The sequence below is a fragment of the Rhamphochromis sp. 'chilingali' genome, assembly GCF_963969265.1.
Source record: "Rhamphochromis sp. 'chilingali' genome assembly, chromosome: 12".
Classification (NCBI taxonomy): Eukaryota; Metazoa; Chordata; class Actinopteri; order Cichliformes; family Cichlidae; genus Rhamphochromis; species Rhamphochromis sp. 'chilingali'.
Window position 1 is genome coordinate 5,306,396 of NC_137939.1, and position 12,516 is coordinate 5,318,911.

At 40.2% G+C, this 12,516-nt stretch overlaps 1 protein-coding gene across 2 annotated transcripts in view; it reads left to right on the forward strand.

Annotated features, from left to right (window-relative positions):
• The first annotated feature begins 270 nt into the window (after positions 1-270).
• casz1 (castor zinc finger 1) overlaps positions 271-12,516 on the forward strand; it is a 171,296-nt gene continuing 159,050 nt past the window's right edge. The window contains exons 1-2 of one of the 2 annotated variants that reach the window (XM_080897813.1): positions 271-453; positions 2,031-2,087. The gene's annotated coding sequence lies outside the window, so the exon portion shown is untranslated. The remainder of the gene's footprint in view (positions 454-2,030; positions 2,088-12,516) is intronic. The other variant, XM_080897814.1, reaches the window with a different exon arrangement.

Sequence of the window (12,516 nt, forward strand, 5' to 3'; positions counted from 1 at the left end):
ATCAGCATAATAAAACATATCATAAAACACTTTGGTAGCTATTTGGTATTTAAGGGCAATATTTAAATTCCAGTTCCTCTTCATTAAACGGAAGGCGCAGATTGTAGTTTTTAATTGATATATATATTTTTAATAACCACAATACACTGAAAGAGTTAACTGTTATCAAGTCGTCAAGGGAGACTATCCTAAACTCCAGTTCAGGTTTTCCGATCAACACCTGCTAACCGAGAAATTCAATTAAGGGCTCCTCTTCCCACTTGGAGCCGGTCTCCAGGGCAGATCTTCCGGCCAACTCGCCCTGTAAGAAATTAGAAAATGCTACAATAAAACCTGAAAAAACTGAAAAAAAATGTGGGAACTTTAATAATGAAAGCTCTCACACCGGCCACCGTAAGCACACTCACACCTCCCCTGAGTTGGAAGTCACCGAGAGACAGCGAAGTAGCACAGGTAAGAGTTTTCCTTTTGCTCTCAACTATACAGCACACGCTCATTTCATCTCCAAAACATATCACCCCGCGCTGAAAAGGACATCAAAGTGTCCCCAGCTCCAGCGAGGACACCAACAAATAGCATTATCAAGCGGTATTTAACGTCGTAGAAGCGATACTGTAGGATAGAGAGTTGATGTGAGGACTGTAAACACGGTGCGAGCAGCAGCCTCGGTTACAGCGGCAGCGCCGACAGCAACAGCGGCAGGTCTGGAGCGACTCCACACAGTCCGACTGAACCTACTGTACCTTTGAAAATGACGGCGAGGGGTCCGGGCTTTCCTTAAAATCTGCTAGTTCACACAGCGGTCTCATTTTAAACCGTCTAAAGAAGACAAGGAAACTGCAAGCAAGCAAAAGCCAGCCCCCGTTTCAAAGTTGAGACAGAAAGGTGTAACTTTTTCCTCCCCATAAGTTTGTACTTTTTCTTTTTTTATTGCCCAGTCAAGGTGAGCTCGAGTCCTCCCTTCCTCAAAATATAAAAAGAGGACTGCGCGAAAACAGAACTGACACGCGCTATTTTCTTTATTATTTAATCAGCAGTTTTGGACGTACAAGCTATCATAGGCTGTTCCTGTTAGTTTGCACTTATCCAAAAGTGCAACAATGAGAAAAACCCCAACAAAACATAACAAAAAAGGCACAAAAGAGCGACTTCATCGCCGAAAGTCCCGCTTTTAAAGTCGAGAAAAACTTAGTGAAACTCCTTGGCTGCCCCTAAACAGGTAGTAGCCTTCACACAGTATCATTTACTGTAAATAGAGGAACTGCTATAAATGCAATCAATATTCAAAGCCTGAATTGCGGAAGTTCTGCTTTTGAAGTTTGGCTGTGAATGACTTATTTTTTTTTCTTTTCTGTATATTGCATGGGTAAAAAGGTTAATTGGGGCCGCAGTGTCTGATCTTAGTCACAACTGAAACCTGCAAAGTGCATCACCCCATCAGACCTTTTCTACTTATTAATAATTATTGTTTAACGTTGTAAGGCTTCTTACCGATAATGTAGTTTCAGCTTTTGGCAGGTCTGACACCACACACCACTAAACTATATTTGCTATGGTAAATATGATGCAGTTCCTGCTCTCAGTGACTGCATGGGCTTTCTGACTTCCACTTACTGTCGAACAAACAATCTGTTTTAAAACACTGCGTGTGTTTGGTTAGTTGTGATCTCTACAAAACACCACTGTGATGTGAGATTTAATTTAACATGGTTTTGTAAAGGGTCACTGTTTGTTCTCTTGCGCATTTATAGATGTCTTTGTTGTGTGCTTGCCACTGTGTTTGTTATTGTTCTCAGGGATGATGAGGAGGACAGGAATAGATCACTGGCACTTTAAACCCGGAGTTCTCATATTCTCGCCGGATCTTTCTCCTTTGCTAATTATTGTGTTGTTTTCAGAGCAAATATGTCATATCCATGGCGACCAGGCAGGTTTATTGTCTCTCCCGTGCAATAGCACAAAAGTAATTAATTACCCCCCCCCCCCCCCCCCTTTTTTTCCCTCTCTCCCTCCTGTCTTTGGTTAAACAGATCATTCAAGGAAAGCCATCTTCTATATTAAAAATGCCACTGATAGTACAACACAAGGTAAACATGAAAAGTTTTTTTCTTCCCAGGTTTTTTTATCCTTTGATTTTGTGTGTGTGTGTGTGTGTGTGTGTCCCACAGATCACTAGTAGATGAAATAATTTCATCATGTGAAGAGATGCATTATGCACACAGTGTGTGCTTTTGAGGTATTTTCCATAATACCCTCATGATGCAGCAGCTGTGCAGCCTAACTGTTGCAGATGTATTCATGCATGCAGAGCAAGCACACACTTGGCACTTAAACAAGGCAAGCTTAAAAAACACATGCTTAGACATGAAATTACATAGCATTTTGCGTGTTTTGAGTACCAGTCATTAGCCGGTCTATATGCGAGTTCGCTTTACTGATGTCTCCTGTTTTATGAGCATACCAAAAATAAAAACCAACAGCAGGTGACACTACAGAGTACAGCAGTTCACCTCGGTCCATCGCAGGGCTAAGGTAAAATAGCTTTTGTACATTCTGTGCAAAGAAGAGCTGCAAAGTGATCAGCTGAAGCCGTTTCCAACTCTTCCGCCCCGTGTGCTCCCTCGGTGCCGCTCTCAAGTGTAACGTCATGTGCCTGCTGTCTGGAGGTCCATCTTTAGCTGGACACCAGCCAGCCTTCACTGTCAGGCCGGTGGCGCAGGTTCTCATCTCTCTTCGGCATTGAAGAGACACTGCAATATCCATATGTCAAACATACTGCCCTTCCTTCCCTGCTTCTCTTTCGCTCTCCTCTCTGCCAGAGAGGTAGGCAGAGATGATAGTTGAGATGATAACTGTCCATTTGTGCGGTTTTAATTGCGAATTCGCTTTGTGTGCCTAGTTCAGTATTTATGGATGCGGTGGGCCTTTCGTTTCGGGTTCTCTGTCTCTAAAATGGACTTGAAATGTTGCCTGTAGTGCTGAACCCTTGGTTCACTAAAATGGTTGAGAATCTCATTAGTTAATCAGTGTGCGATGCCTCCAAGATTCTTATTGCTTGCAGCTCTATCAGTCAGTGAAATGCCTCATGTCTCATAAGTACCCATCTGCATCTGTCAAGGGCTGTGTAAAATTAAACCCATGTGTATTCCTCTTCTGTATGACCTTGGCTGTGGACCTCGGGTCTTTGATGTCAAATAAGCATCTGTAATCCCAGGCTGCATTCGACAGGCTTCAGGAGCTATTACTTTTGTTTCCCCGGCACCTAAGCTTTATCAATTGCCCACAGTGTAATGATTTTTGTATACATATTCACACTACCACAGCCATAGTGTTTTCCTTGTAAAAATACACTGCCTTCAACACATACTCTTACACCGGCACAAATAGCACACATGTTTTTTTAATCATCATTATTGTTTTTATTTTAGTGCTGAGGAAATGTCCTTTTTGCATGCTTGATCAGCCAGTAGAGAAATCCAATATAATGGAGGTTCAAGGTGAATTGCATCCCGTGCATCCCCCCCCACCCCCCCCTCCACTCGACTGAAGGAATATTCTAAAGCAAAATAAACAAATCACGCAGACAACAGTAATATAGGGTTGATTTTGAAGGCATGAAATAAGTATCGATTAAATCCTGCAGTTCATAGATGAAAATGGCCTTTTTGGTAATTTGTCCTGGCTCCTTTCAATACGATGGAGAAAGAGGGAGAGAGGCATGGACTGGGGAAAAGAGAGAGACTGCAGAAAGGGTGGAGAGCTGGAGCAGAAAGAAGCACAAGACGAGTGAACAGTGAGGAAGAGAAAGACAGAGAGAAGAAGAGCCTTCACAGAGTTGAGAAAGGGACAAGCTGCCCCTTTCCGAGCTCATTATCATTCTTAATAAGTCTTAAGGAAAGAAGGAGCATTGAGTGTAAATGCACGGTAATCCTTACACTGGCCAAGGTTAGTAGGGACGTCAGCACATGCGCACCGTTCCCAGCTGGCCACTTTGGGACAGGGAGAGGACCAGAGGAGCACAGTTAAGGATAGATGTTCAAGGAGAAAGTGAGGACGTTTAGACAGTGCATAAAGGTTAGGGCCTTTCCCCCAGCCTGTAGCTTTCCAGTACCTGCACCACCTGGCAATTAATGAGTAAACAGTTCTGCATCAGACTTAAAACAGCGGTGTTTGGGCGCTAAGACTTGGCGTAGGCTGCAATTTTTCCCAAAAAGAACAGTTAAAAGGTGACCAACTTAAAAATTCAAGTGGAATACCTTCTGCTTTGGGGTTCACGTCTATATTTGATCTCAGTGTAACTGTTGATTGCGCTGCCTGCCTAATTCACTGTTCTTTGGGTGTGGTCCAGAAACAGGCATTATGATGAATTAGATGAACTGGTGACCAATTAACTCATTTAACAAATTGCCAGCCACTTGTAGGGGTTGTTCAACCACACTGCTTTAATGGAAATCCAATGCAGTATTTATTTATATACTGTACCAAGTTTACAGTCCAGTGTTCTGTCACCCTATACATTATACAGTGTTAGTAATATTAAAGTATTCCTTTTCATTAATCAAATCAGTTGTGAGACATGTCTGGCACATTAATCTTAGTCCACATTAGGCCACACAAGAAGGTGATTTTTATACTCGGATTAATTAGCACAGAGAGTGTTTTCCTTACTGTTGCATTAGCAAAAAATGTGGCAAGAGCCATTACCAGAATGTAATGACATTGACAAATTGAATGAAGGACATTAAAACGTCTGAAAAGACTTTCTAAGTCACCACTGCATCTAATAAGATTAAAAAAAGCTCAACCAGTATGAACAAATGTCACTGATCTATGCAGTACATTCAGTAGTTTTTGCGCAAACGTTATCAGCTCAAATTAGCACCAAACTGCAATAACTCAATCAGGCCAGCAAAGAACTGTAGACACACCTGTGAGTCATGGCGCAGGGCAGTAGTGCATCTAAATCGAGGCCCTAGCGTTAGCTCTGAGCGCTTGGAAAGCAGAATAAAGGGGAAAAGCAGCAGCAAGTGCAGACAACAAATTGGTAATTAAATTAAGTACTCAACGGCGCTCGCCTTTCTTCATTGCTTCACTCAACAACGTAACAACAGCCTTACTGCACATGTGTAAGTGACTCAGTCTAACTTAGTGGGTTTATTGTGGGAAGTGAGTCTCTCCTGCTTTGTGAGAGAAGGAGCTGTCGCTACAGAACAGTGAATCCCATGAGCCATGCAGTCTGTAGATAAGCTCATGCTGCACTATAGTAGTTACTGAAAGTCTTTCACTGAAGAGGAAGAGTTTTTGATGGGATATCAGTTCTCATTTTTAAATATGGTTATTGTCAGTGCTGGTATATTGCGACAGCCCTGTCAGCTGCTTGTGATGTGACAGAATTGGTCTGTGACCATAAATGTGTAAAACTATCATAAAAAAATGGGAACAGATTTTATTTCCTCAGCTAAAGTAACTAATCAAGAATAGTATTTGTAATGGTATTTAGGTGTCATAGGAATCTTCAGTAATTATTTTAAATTTGGATTCAGAATTGATCATCAATTCAAAAATATTTTTATGACATAATTTATGAAAACTGCATTTATAAAAAATTTAAAATTATGATCGCTCAAACTTGAAAGCATGTTGTCTGCTCCTAAACCTGGCTAAGCAGATTTTAGTCCTTAAATCTGCCAGTGATTGAAAATGATAGTAAAAATTTAACAGAGAAAATGAAACAAATCACCAACTGAAAAGCAGAACAAAGTGCAAAACACTTGCAGTGGTGTCTTTCAGAACACGCCTTCTTTGAAGAATGACTGCAAACACAATATCCTTTCTGGCCCTGACATGTGGCCCTACCTCTTTGTTTTGTGCAGTATTTAGTATTTCATAATACTAAAACAAATTAAAAGTTACCAAACCGTCATTAACAGCACAGCGAGACAAGGTTTTGTTCCTAGCAATTTTAAGCATGCTGAGGTAATTGCATTCCTTAAAAGAACCCCCCAAATAATCTTGATTGGGGTTTGATTTTGAAATTGATTCAAATGTATTAGACAAAGATGTATAATGTCCATTCAAATCCTTATAATGCAAATTGAACTCAAAAATAAGCAAGAGAGACTCAAAAGAACTTAATTGAAACTGCTCTTTTAAAGATCTATAATGGTCTTTTAATAGCAGCTGTTGTAGGGCATTGCTCTGTGCTCAGAATGCTTTATCTCACTTCTGCCTTTGATAGTGTGGGTCATAATATTTTACTTAATATGCTTAAGTTTTTGGCTGGTTTTGGCTCTGTATTAGATCGGTTTTCCTCCTAATTATCTGGAACTTTGTTGGTTAAGGCAAGCAAGTGCTCCCCTACCACTGCTTCCCTAATTTTTGGGGTTCCACAAGGATCAATCCTCGGTCCGTTATCATTTTCTTTCTACATTCCTCCTGTCAGCTAGCATCATTCAGCCTTTTGCTTACATTTCTTATCACCTTTATGCTGATGACATTAAGCTGTATATATCTTTTAAGCTTTGCCAACTGGATAGGCTGTCCACTCCAGTTGATTGTTTATCCTGGATTAGAGACTGGCTTTCCAACAATTACCTTGTTTTAAATTCCAGTAAGGCTGAGACCATGATTATAGCTCCTCCTGAACTACATCCAAAAATCAGTCAAGTGCTTGCTTCCTTCTGCTCATCTGAGAAGTCCAGTGCTCCTAATCTCAGTGTGATATTTGAGTCTTCTCTGGGTCAAATGTAAAATCTGTCTCACGTTCTTGCTTCTTTCATTTATGGAAATTTCTAAATTGCGAGCCATAGTCTCCCCATCTGAAATGAAGAAAATTATTACTGCATTTTTGTTGTTGCACCTAGATTACTGTAAATGCCCTGTTTATGGGCTTAGATAAATTGTCTCTTTCAAGCCTCCAAGCTATACAAAATCCAGCAGCCAAACTATTAACGCATTCTAGTAAGTGAGCTCACATTATTCGTATTTATATTCTATACTTTGGCTTCTAGTAGGTTTTTAGATTTGTTTTAAAAGCTTTCACTTCAGCTATTGTCAGCTCACTCTGTGACTCTTTTAAAAAGCAGTTGAAAACCTTTCTGTTCAACCTTTTGTTGACATTCTTTTGTTATTACTGTTTTTATTGGCAATTTCTTCATCTGTTGCCTGTTAAACATCGTTTTGTACTGGTGTTTGCTGTGTTTTAACTTTCTATTATAGTTTATGTTATTTCTGTTATAGTGTTTTGTGATTACTCCTAGTTTTTATTTATTGCATTTTACAATGACTATATGTCTGTGAAAAGACACCTTTATTCGCTAAAGGTCTGTATTTCTAAAATGATCATTGAGGCTCTCTAATAGGGCTGCATGACCACCACCACCTGAACAAGCAGCCTTATGTGGTAGTTTGGAGAATAACTCTTGTTTGTCAATGCTGGTTTTTATTGTTGGATTCAGCAGTTTTCTTTTTGTGAATGTGACGTTACAGGTTAAAAAACAAAACAAAAACGTTTTTGGCATCTGTTAATTCTTTTAAAAAGCACAAGATTACAATTGCGATTTTTCCCCCCCTTATCTTTTCATACATCCAACAGTTTACTAACAACAAATGGCGTACTTAATCAGATTTCTCGCTGAAGAAGTTCACAAATTGTTCAGCAACTTGAGACAAGAGTGAACATCAGCTATTTATTATTTAAATAAAGCGTCCTTTGTCTTTGTTTATTTTCTAGGTATTTTTAACTTGAAGATGCCAAACTGTTCTCTGAATGAATGTGGTTTAGTAAGAACGCGGCTGGATAGATAGTCACTTGTAACACGTTAAGAAGTGAGTAAAGTTTTAATGAAAACTACAGTAGGTTTACAAGAAACCGTTAAACAGTCACAAACCCTACAGTGCTGTTTCCACAGGCTAAAGGCAGAAAAGTCACCAGCATCAGTAAGTAGGCAAATTTCACTGGCTGACTGGCCACATTGCATCCCTGTGCATGTGTGGCTGCACTGAGTGGGGATTTTTGCCCTCACAGCCAACATAGAGCACTGTTTATTTGCAGTTTATACGTAAGAAACAGTTCAATAAACTGCACTTTTCATGAATAATTGCAAGAGTTATTTGGGCACGGTCAAGTTAAGATAACAAATATTATTCACAATTGTATCATTGCATCGACTGTTTTTATGTGGAACTGGGATTCTCGGTCTGTGTCTGTGGCCAACTTTTCGCGTTCTGCGTCACATTTAAGCAGGTCTGTTAAAACCTGGGTGCTATTTTCCCATTTCCAATTGAAAAGAAAGTGGTCAGATACTGAGTTTTATCAGAAGTCGCGAAACTTTGTTATCCAGTCTCACGTGGCAGTTCCATCTGGGTCATACGATGGTTAGGCCTAGCTGACATTAGGCAAAGCATAGGGTGCCAGTCTATTACAGACACAACAATAAGCATTGGTGTCCACATTCACAACTACTTTCAATTTAAGGTCACCACTGAACCCTACATCCATGTCTTTGAAAACAGGGACCGGAAGAGCATAAAACTTAAAGAACGTCCTTAGCTAAGCAACAGGTCTGAACCCCGAATATCCATGTCATGAGTCACTGGTGCTAACCACAAGTGTTTGTGCCAACATTGTGCAAAAGATCCCTATAGAAACTGGTATTATTTTACTTAAGGGGAAGTCCCACTGCAAAATGAGAGTTTGAGAGAGCTGTTTAGAAATCTGAGTATTACACAGTTGGAGTATGGAGCGTATAGATTACAGATATAGTTTTCTCTATAACTGTAGTACAAAGAAAACAAATCTTAACAGAGTGCAGAAGTTGTGGCTAGTTGTGTTACAAGAGCATGAAAACATGGCTGCCTGTACACAGCGTCTTGGTGACAATAATATTTCAGTTACCATTTTAGGCAGGACGTCTGCTGGCTGTGAAATCAAAGAAATCCGTTGCTTGATTTTCATGAGAAACTGCAGACAGAGAGATAACGTTGTTTCTGTGTAAAGTTATCTTCTTGACTTAGCATCAGTAAATGTAAAAGCATGGCGGGATAATGTCAAAAACAATCTTAGAGTATCTATTTGACCCTGTCAGTGGTGAAAACAAGCACTTTTATCTTGTCACAGACTGCTGCAGTTGAGGATTACATCGGAGACATTGCGTTCTTGCATCACGTTGGACCAATTCTGATAATTTTTGTGCCATTAATTATTTGAAAAATGAAGCTCCTATTTAAAAATAATGACATTTTTCTTTAAGATTGTTACGTAAGGTACTCCTTATGTTCCCTGTGCATTTAAATCTTGATGATAATTCCGCAGATTTTCATGGGAATGTTTTGGCTTTAGTTGTCCAAGTAGGGGAAATAAGTGAAACAAGCACATGAAATCGGAGCTGATGGTGTAGAATAGGGCTGAACGATTATGGAAAATAATCTAATTGCGATTTTTTGCCCCAATATTGCGATTGCGATGCGATATGCGATTATTTTTTAAGGTCTTTGTCTTCTGTATTATTAAACAAAGACAAGCAATACATCATATAGTATGGCCAATACTATATTACATTAATTTTAAATTGTTCTTTCCTGGAAGACAGACCTCTGTTATGATGACATGAGGTGATGCATGAATTGATGACTGACATTTTTATTTAACTTCTTCAATCACAACAGTATATTTGAACATACACAATAGTTTATTTTTAGCTTACAAACATCTGAGCATAAAGTGCTGACAAGGAACCCTGGTGTAAACATTAAAATGAAAGTCAGTACAATGTGCAGATTGCAGAAATATACATAAAAAAAATCAGTGGCTTTACCACACTCAGTTTTTCGACATCTGTGAACTACTAGACAGTCATTCAATTAAAAAATAATATTAAATAAATAAAACTAATAAATAAAAAATACACACATCTTACTGATCTCTGCAGTCAGTAACATTACACATAAAGTGCAAACATAATAGCAATTGTATAAACACACACACAAACACGCCTTTAAAATTTAAAGGCGTGAAATTGGACGGTCTAGCCTTCTGATTAGCTAATCAGAAGGCTAGTTCTGATTAGCGTCACCGCTGTCTCGGTGGAGTTTAATAAACTCGGCCGTCTGCTTCTTGCTATCTAAAATATAACCAGACACTGGCGTAAATTCTCGAATGTCTCAAACTTCTGTTTAATAAGTTTTCTGTTTGACGTTTAGTCAGCTGTGTGAAAACCAAGGAGGAACCCACCCGGGGGATTAATAAAGTTTTATTTTATCTAATCTAATAACTTTAATCTCAGCCAAACCGATTTACTCACGAACAAACAAAACACTGAAAAAAGCCCAACAATAACATTTTTAGGTTGTCTAAGTGACTTATATATTACGTTTAACCCGAGCAGCGAAACTCCGCGGTGATCTGAAAATGATGTGCCGGGAGTTGTGCCGTTCTCGGCCGCATCAGTAACCCTCGAGCTCCCGGCTAGCTGTCGAGCTGGTGGGTAGCAGACGCCTCTGAAAACGTCGAAGCACTTTTGCAAATATGGGATATCTTGATAAACCGAGCAGATATTTGATGTTTACTGGGGCGATCGTGGCTCAAGAGTTAGGAGTTCGCCTTGTAATCGGAAGGTTGCCGGTTCGAGCCCTGGCTCGGACAGTCTCGGTCGTTGTGTCCTTGGGCAAGACACTTCACCCGTTGCCTACTGGTGGTGGTCAGAGGGCCCGGTGGCGCCAGTGTCCGGCAGCCTCGCCTCTGTCAGTGCGCCCCAGGGTGGCTGTGGCTACAATGTAGCTTGCCATCACCAGTGTGTGAATGTGTGTGTGAATGGGTGGATGACTGGATATGTAAAGCGCTTTGGGCTCCTTAGGGACTAGTAAAAGCGCTATATAAATACAGGCCATTTACCATTTACACAACTACTTTCTCGCCTGAAAATATGTTAAAAGTTTATTTTGTGACCCAGAAAGATTAGTATGAGTAATTTTAAAACTTAGTAGCGGCCGCCATTGCTGGAAACTGGAGTTTGGCTGGGCCGCGCTATGAATTCTGGGATATGGTAGTAATTTGGACAGCCTTCGGCACGTCGCTGTGACGTAATCGGTCTACAAATGCGGCCTCAGGAGGATGCAGCCCATGAATTTGGACATGTCCAGAGTATAATCGCAGCCTTTGCGGTTAGAAAATTGCACTTGATCATGTCGCGATATTATCGCAAATGCGATATATCGTTCAGCCCTAGTGTAGAATGGGTGTAACCTTTTGTCCTCTTTTGTCTTGCACAGTGTAATGCCATCTCTGTGCCTTTCTGTCATGTAAAAATGATTTACAAAGAGACAGATGTTCTCAGACCTTTGCTCATGAACCTACACGTTTAGTTCTATTTTTTGCCCTTTTAAAGGTTAGGCAGTGAAACGCGCTCCCTGCAACATGTCGGCCTCTTTTGATTGCTTTGATGTTGTTTGCTCTGCTCCACAGTGTGCTGAGCTCCCCTTATAGTGGACTAAAAAACCCATTACGTTACATAGAGAAGAAGCTTGGAGGAACATGTTTTCTTTACCATTCTCCCAGTGCGTTTGCATTTTAGTTTGCAAGGTTGGCAAACTCCTCCTTTACTGCCCCCTTCCCAGGCGCCAACCCTTCGACACCCTCAAGGAAGCCTTGGGAGGCAGAGAGCCATCGCCATGGTGATGTGAACACAGATCCCCCACACACCGGTCCATTGTGACTGGCGTGCGTTAAGGTGAGAGAACAAAATGTCACAGCAACAGGTTTTTTTGTATGTTTTTGTTTTTGCCTCAATTCCCAGTGGAAATGCACTCAGATCCATGTAACCCGTCACACTGGATGGACTGCTACAGGGACTGTGGGAGTTAGGCAAACAGGCTGATTGGGGAAATGAATGGATTGGTATCAAAGTAGACTATAATAAGTGCGTTTGTTTGTTTTCCTTCCTTCTGTAATGTTTAGCATCAGGGTAAAAAAGCAAAAGCAGAGCCAGGGAGGAAGTTTAATTGTTTTTATCTGAATAAATGTGTTTGCAAATTCTCCAAATGGGCACAATCTGAAGGGAAATCTGCAGGGTTTTTAATTATATAACAATAATTTATAATAAAAACACGCAATTGAAAAGCAGAATTTTGTTTAATTAGCTTCAGTGCTGAAAAAGTTGTTTCATACCGAGGTATTTCAATTTGCCTCAAATTTTATTCAGTTTAGTAGTATTTTGAAAAATAAAACTGAATAAATTAACCTTGGAAAAAAAAGGCTTCCCCCTCTCTCTGACTTCTATACAAACACTTTTTGCTGTGAACAAATTGAAGTCCTGCTGGGACCTTCGCAATAAAGTAAAATGATTAAATTGCATGGGATTTGCTCCTTGGATTGAAGTGCACAGTTTTCCTGTCAGATTTGTGGTAAATATAAAAAGCAGTAAATATCAGTCTCTTGAAGACCCTTGGGATCCCGGGGTCTAACGTCCTCCACGCTTCACTGTACTTCTGCCATAATAGCAATTCTGATCACCTCATGAT